The 5,665-nt window shown below is 43.0% G+C and overlaps 1 pseudogene; it reads right to left on the bottom strand.

Annotated features, from left to right (window-relative positions):
• Window positions 1-1,586: 1,586 nt before the first annotated feature.
• Window positions 1,587-2,858, bottom strand: LOC138680949 (smad nuclear-interacting protein 1 pseudogene; annotated as a pseudogene).
• Between the last annotated feature and the right edge of the window lie 2,807 nt (window positions 2,859-5,665).

Below are 5,665 nucleotides of genomic sequence, written 5' to 3'. Positions count from 1 at the left end.
GGTGTCAGCTGACTATCGCAGCTGACATCCGGCACTATGTGCTAGGAGCGGTCACGGACCGCTCCCGGCACACTAACCCCCAGCACACTGCGATCAAACATGATTGCGGTGTTCCGGTGGTATAGGGAAGCATCGCGCAGGGAGCGGGCTCCCTGCAGGCTTCCCTGAGACGATCGGTACAAGGCAATGTGCTCACCTTGTACCGAGCGTCTCCTCCCTGCAGGCTTCGGATCCAAAATGGCCACAGGGCTACTTCCGGGTCCTGCAGGAAGGTGGCTTATCAAGTGCCTGCTCAGAGCAGGCACTGGTAAGCCAGGAGCCCTGCATGTCAGATCGCTGATCAGTCAATATACAGTGATGTCCCCCCTGGGACAAAGTAAAAAAAAATTTTTTAAATGTGTAAAAAAAAATAAAAAAAATAAAAAAAAAATTCCTAAATAAAGAAAAATATATATATATATATTATTCCCATAAATACATTTCTTTATCTAAATAAAAAAAAACAATAAAAGTACACATTTAGTATCGCTGTGTCCGTAACGACCCGACCTATAAAATTGTCCCACTAGTTAACCCCTTCAGTGAACACCGTAAAAAAAACGGCGGTATGATAATAAAGCGTTGTTTTTTGGCCTCGAACAAAACAAAAAGTGGAATAACACACAATCAAAAAGATGGATATAAATAACCATGGTACCACTGAAAACGTCATCTTGTTCCGCAAAAAACGAGCCACCATACAGCATCAGCAGCAAAAAAATAAAAGTTATAGTCCTCAGAATAAAGCGATGCAAAAATAATTTTTTCAATAAAATAGTTTTTATTGTATAAAAGCGCCAAAACATAAAAAAAATGTAAATGAGGTATCGCTTTAATCATACTGACCCGAAGAATAAAACTGCTTTATCAATTTTACCAAACGTGGAATGGTATAAACGCCCCCCCAAAAAAGAAATTCGTGAATAGCTGGTGTTTGGTCATTCTGCCTCACAAAAATCGGAATAAAAAGCGATCAAAAAATGTCACATGCCTGAAAATGGTACCAATAAAAACAACAACTCGTCCCGCAAAAAACAAGACCTCACGTAACTCTGTGGACCAAAATATGGAAAAATTATAGGTCTCAAAATATGGTAACGCAAAAAATATTATTTGCAATTAAAAGCGTCTTTTAGAGTGTGACAGCTGTCAATCATAAAAATCCGCTAAAAAAACCCGCTATAAAAGTAAAGCTAACCTCCTTTCATCACCGCTTTAGTTAGGGAAACATAAAAAAATTTATTTATTTCCATTTTTCCGTTAGGGTTAGGGTTAGGGCTAGGGTTAGGGCTAGGGTTAGGGGTGGAACTAGGGTTGGGGTTGGGGCTAGGGTTAGGGATACAGTTACGGTTGGGGTTACAGACATAATTTCAGTTGTTTCACACTTTTTTTTATTAAGTATAAAATTCCACATTTGTTAATTCATAGTTTTGATGCCTTCAGTGTGAATTTACAATTTTCCTAGTCATGAAAATACAGAAATTTCTTTAAATGAGAAGGTGTTATATTTTGCTCTGTACTGTATATATAAATTAGATAAATGAAACATATACAGAGTTATAAATTTACAGAATATAAACAGCAGTATTACAAAGACAATGTCTCAGAGGTCACAGTTCACAGGAACGCTGTTTAATTACACTTGAGGATTGGAAACAATGCACACCGATGCCACTAGTCCCGGATGATCTTACTGACATAATGAGGCAGGGATTTACAGATGCTCCCCAGAAAAACAGATTTCACATCAGATATGACTGGTCCAATGGGCATGCTTGTTAGCCTTCTGTCCCCTCATCGACCTCATCATCCACCTCGTCGTCATCATCATCCTGCTTCTTGTCCACTTCCGAAGTATCTGACGATTCGTGTAAAACTACATATTCCCTGCTGCTGAAGCCAAATTTCAGTACATCTTTTTCTTTTAGTTCATAGTACCGCTGTGGCTCAATTCTTTGGTTGTTGAGGTATGTGCCATTTCCAGACCCCAGATCAATAATGTATGGTCTGACCCGACGACCTGTTGTTCCATCTGCCCGGGTAAATGCCACCATTCTGTACTGCAAGACTGCATGTTGTTTGGAGCAGGAAGGATGATCTATAGGAATATCAGCAATCCGCCTTTGCCTGCCCAGCAGGTACGCACTCTGTCTGTGGATGTACATGACTGGGAGAGACTCCTCATTCTTGAAAGGATATAATCGCCAACGCTTCTTCGGTACGCGAGCTTCAGGCGGCTCACTGTACTTTATTACCACACCTCGGAAGGTATTTGTGTCTTCAAGTAATGCTCCAGAAAGTTCAAAGTTTGGTGCTTCTTTCTTATTAGTAGTACTATCAGACTCCATCCCTTGCTCTCCTCCTTCTTGCTCTTCTCTTTGTCTTCTTTCTCTCCTCCTGTCATTATGGAATTCTCTTTCTGCTCTTTGCTCCCGGAAATGGTTTTCCTCCCGCTCCCTTTCTCGGTGTCTGGACATGTTGTTCCGGCTTCTATTAGTTTGGTCTCTATGTCGGTTCCTGTGTGTGGGCAGCCGGTCATCATGAATTCTGTGCGGGTTCTCGTCTCTTTCATGTTTTATTTTCACAGGAAAATGAGGAGGGCTTTCACTTCTTTGCCTCCTACTCCTTGGAGATCTGCTTCGTTTTATATGAGACCTTTCCCGTTTCCCTGGAGACCTGCTCCTTCTCCCGGCCGCCGGGGAGTCCCCACTGCTGCCGTCGGAGCTTGAACTTCGCCGTTTGCAGTGCCGCCTGTTCGGACTCCTCTCCTCGTCCGGGCTGTGCGGCCTCCTCTTCTTATGCCTCCCTGCTTCCTTCATCGTCCTGGTATCCACTGCGCTTCCCAGAACAGATGAGAGTAGCTTCGGCTACAACAGCAGAAACACCAGTGGTTGTAGTGCTATTAGTCTCCTCAAGTAGATTTTGATCCGTCGTAGGACGAGCTGCAATCTCACAATTCGTGAAGTCTCTGCACTCAACTCCTAGAGAAAAGACCTTGTAGTAAAGATCCACATCACAAATGACTGCAATGACCCATCAGTCTTATATGGACACCATGGCCATGAGAATGAGGTTCCTCCTCCTTCCATAGATAATGGCATAAGTCACTGTCTAGTCATATGGAGATGAAGATTTCTCCTTAAACACAAGTCTATTGTGAGTGGAAAGAATATGATCAGCCCAGGTACAAAAGACATCTGGGTGGAGGCCATGCTTGGTTTATCCAGTATCTGCCAATTGTTGACATAATCTAATAGGTTGCTTTCTTATGTCAAGTGACACTGAAGTAAATGTGTGAAAATGGCCTAAATCCTCCAATACTCTGTCATGTACAGCATGAAGATTTCTTTCATTTATAATGTTCTTTTATGTCACCTAATCATTCCAAAAATCTGCATCCTGCATTTACAAACAATGATCAAAAAGTGAAGACACAAAAAGAGCACAGCAAGGTCAAAAAAACTCTCTTGTAAAGAAGTCACAGTAAATGAGCAAGTGCTAGTCAAAAAATGAAAAAAATACAGGGTATTTAGTTAATACGTTTTTTTTTGCACAAAAATGTATATTAAGCTGCTCCACCAATCGCCAAGGTATACCCATAATAGAGCAGTCCTATCTAATGCATATAATCCCTATCTGATGTATTTAAAAACCTTATCATCTGTATAGTACCTGTATAAGCAGGGTTCAGAGAGAAAATATCCATGTGGACATGCAGGATGGAACAGCTTTAGTGCAAATGGCCCACAGAGGAGTGGTGGACTCCCCAGTCTTGTAGAAACAAGAGAACAATTATAGAACCAAAAACACATGGGCTGCTTGCACAGTGAACAAGTCTGTAGAAACCTGTTCACACCACCAATAAACTTGAAGACACAAAAAGAGCACAGCAAGGTCAAAAATACTCTCTTGTAAAGAAGTCACAGTAAATGAGCAAGTGCTAGTCAAAAAATGAAAAAAATACAGGGTATTTAGTTAATACGTTTTTTTGCAAAAAAATGTATATTAAGCTGCTCCACCAATCGCCAAGGTATACCCATAATAGAGCAGTCCTATCTAATGCATATAATCCCTATCTGATGTATTTAAAAACCTGATCATCTGTATAGTACCTGTATAAGCAGGGTTCAGAGAGAAAATATCCATGTGGACATGCAGGATGGAACAGCTTTAGTGCAAATGGCCCACAGAGGAGTGGTGGACTCCCCAGTCTTGTAGAAACAAGAGAACAATTATAGAACCAAAAACACATGGGCTGCTTGCACAGTGAACAAGTCTGTAGAAACCTGTTCACACCACCAAGAAACTTCAAGACACAAAAAGAGCACAGCAAGGCCACTGACCACACCAATGCTGCCTGTGTACCCACGTAACCTTTTTTAAACCTGCATCGAGCCAACTTTGTGGTGTAAGGCCTACTAGCAGTGCCTGTCTGTGCCACTCAATACAGCTGTCCTCTTAAAAAAAATGACCTGCAATTGTCAGGTTTTCAGCCTATCGGAATTTTAAAACTGCAGTGGGGCTACTAGTTTGGTTGGGGCCTACTAACAGTGTCTGCCGCTCCAAGGTGTTCTCCAGGTTGCCTTTCCTGACCTTCTATCTTCAGGCTCTTGTTAAATAGTTGTTAAATGGAACAAATGCAGTGGGGCTCCAAGTTTGGTTGGGGCCTACTAACAGTGTCAGCCGCTCCAAGGTGTTCTCCTGGTTTCCTTTACTGAGCTTCTATCTTCAGGCTCTTGTTAAATAGTTGTTAAATGGAACAAATGCAGTGGGGCTACTAGTTTGGTTGGGGCCTACTAACGGTGTCTGCCGTTCCTTGCTGTTCTCCTGGTTTCCTGTCCTGAACTTTGATCTTCAGGCTCTCATTAAGTAGTTGTTAATATAACACTGCATTTGGCCTACTAGTTGGGTTGGGGCCTACTAACGGTGTCTGCCGCTCCTTGCTGTTCTCCTGGTTTCCTGTCCTGAACTTCCATTTTCAGGCTCTCGGTAAGTAGTTGTTAATATTACACTGCATTTGGCCTACTAGTTTGGTTGGGGCCTACTAACAGTGTCTGCCGCTCCTTGCTGTTCTCCTCCACTGAACAAAGCAGTGCCGCCTGTTTACTACTGTTACCAATTTTGAACTGCATTTAGACTACTTACTGATTTGGGCCTACTCACTGTGTCAGCCTCTCATTACAGTTGTCATCCACTGATCAAAGCAATGCCGCCTGTTTAGTCCTGTTACCAATTTTGAACTGCTTTTAGTCTACTTTTGTTTTTGGGACTGTATCCGTGCTTCCTCCTCATCCTGCCCATTGCCCAGCCAGTGCTAGATGAGTGTGCTGGTACATTGACCCAGACCGCTACATTCCCTTTGCACGCTACACAGCCAGATTCTGACCCTGCTGAAAGTGAGGTTCCCCTTCCCGCATACTATTCTACCTTACACGGGGACAAAGAGGAAGGTGCAGATGAAAGTGCAGGTTCCTTCATCACGTGGGGGGAATACTCGTTGGTGACATCACTGGCACAGGGCCCCTCATAGTACTCAAAAGTGTTGCTGCCAGTGGGAGGCGCCCCCGCCGTGCAAACACACTGCCGTACTTTGAGGGGCCCTGTGCCAGTGCCAATGTGAACGAGT

This window comes from Ranitomeya imitator, chromosome 5 (assembly GCF_032444005.1).
Source record: "Ranitomeya imitator isolate aRanImi1 chromosome 5, aRanImi1.pri, whole genome shotgun sequence".
NCBI lineage: Eukaryota > Metazoa > Chordata > Amphibia > Anura > Dendrobatidae > Ranitomeya > Ranitomeya imitator.
Note: the sequence above shows the minus strand (reverse complement) of the source record. Positions and strands in the feature narration are given on the sequence as shown.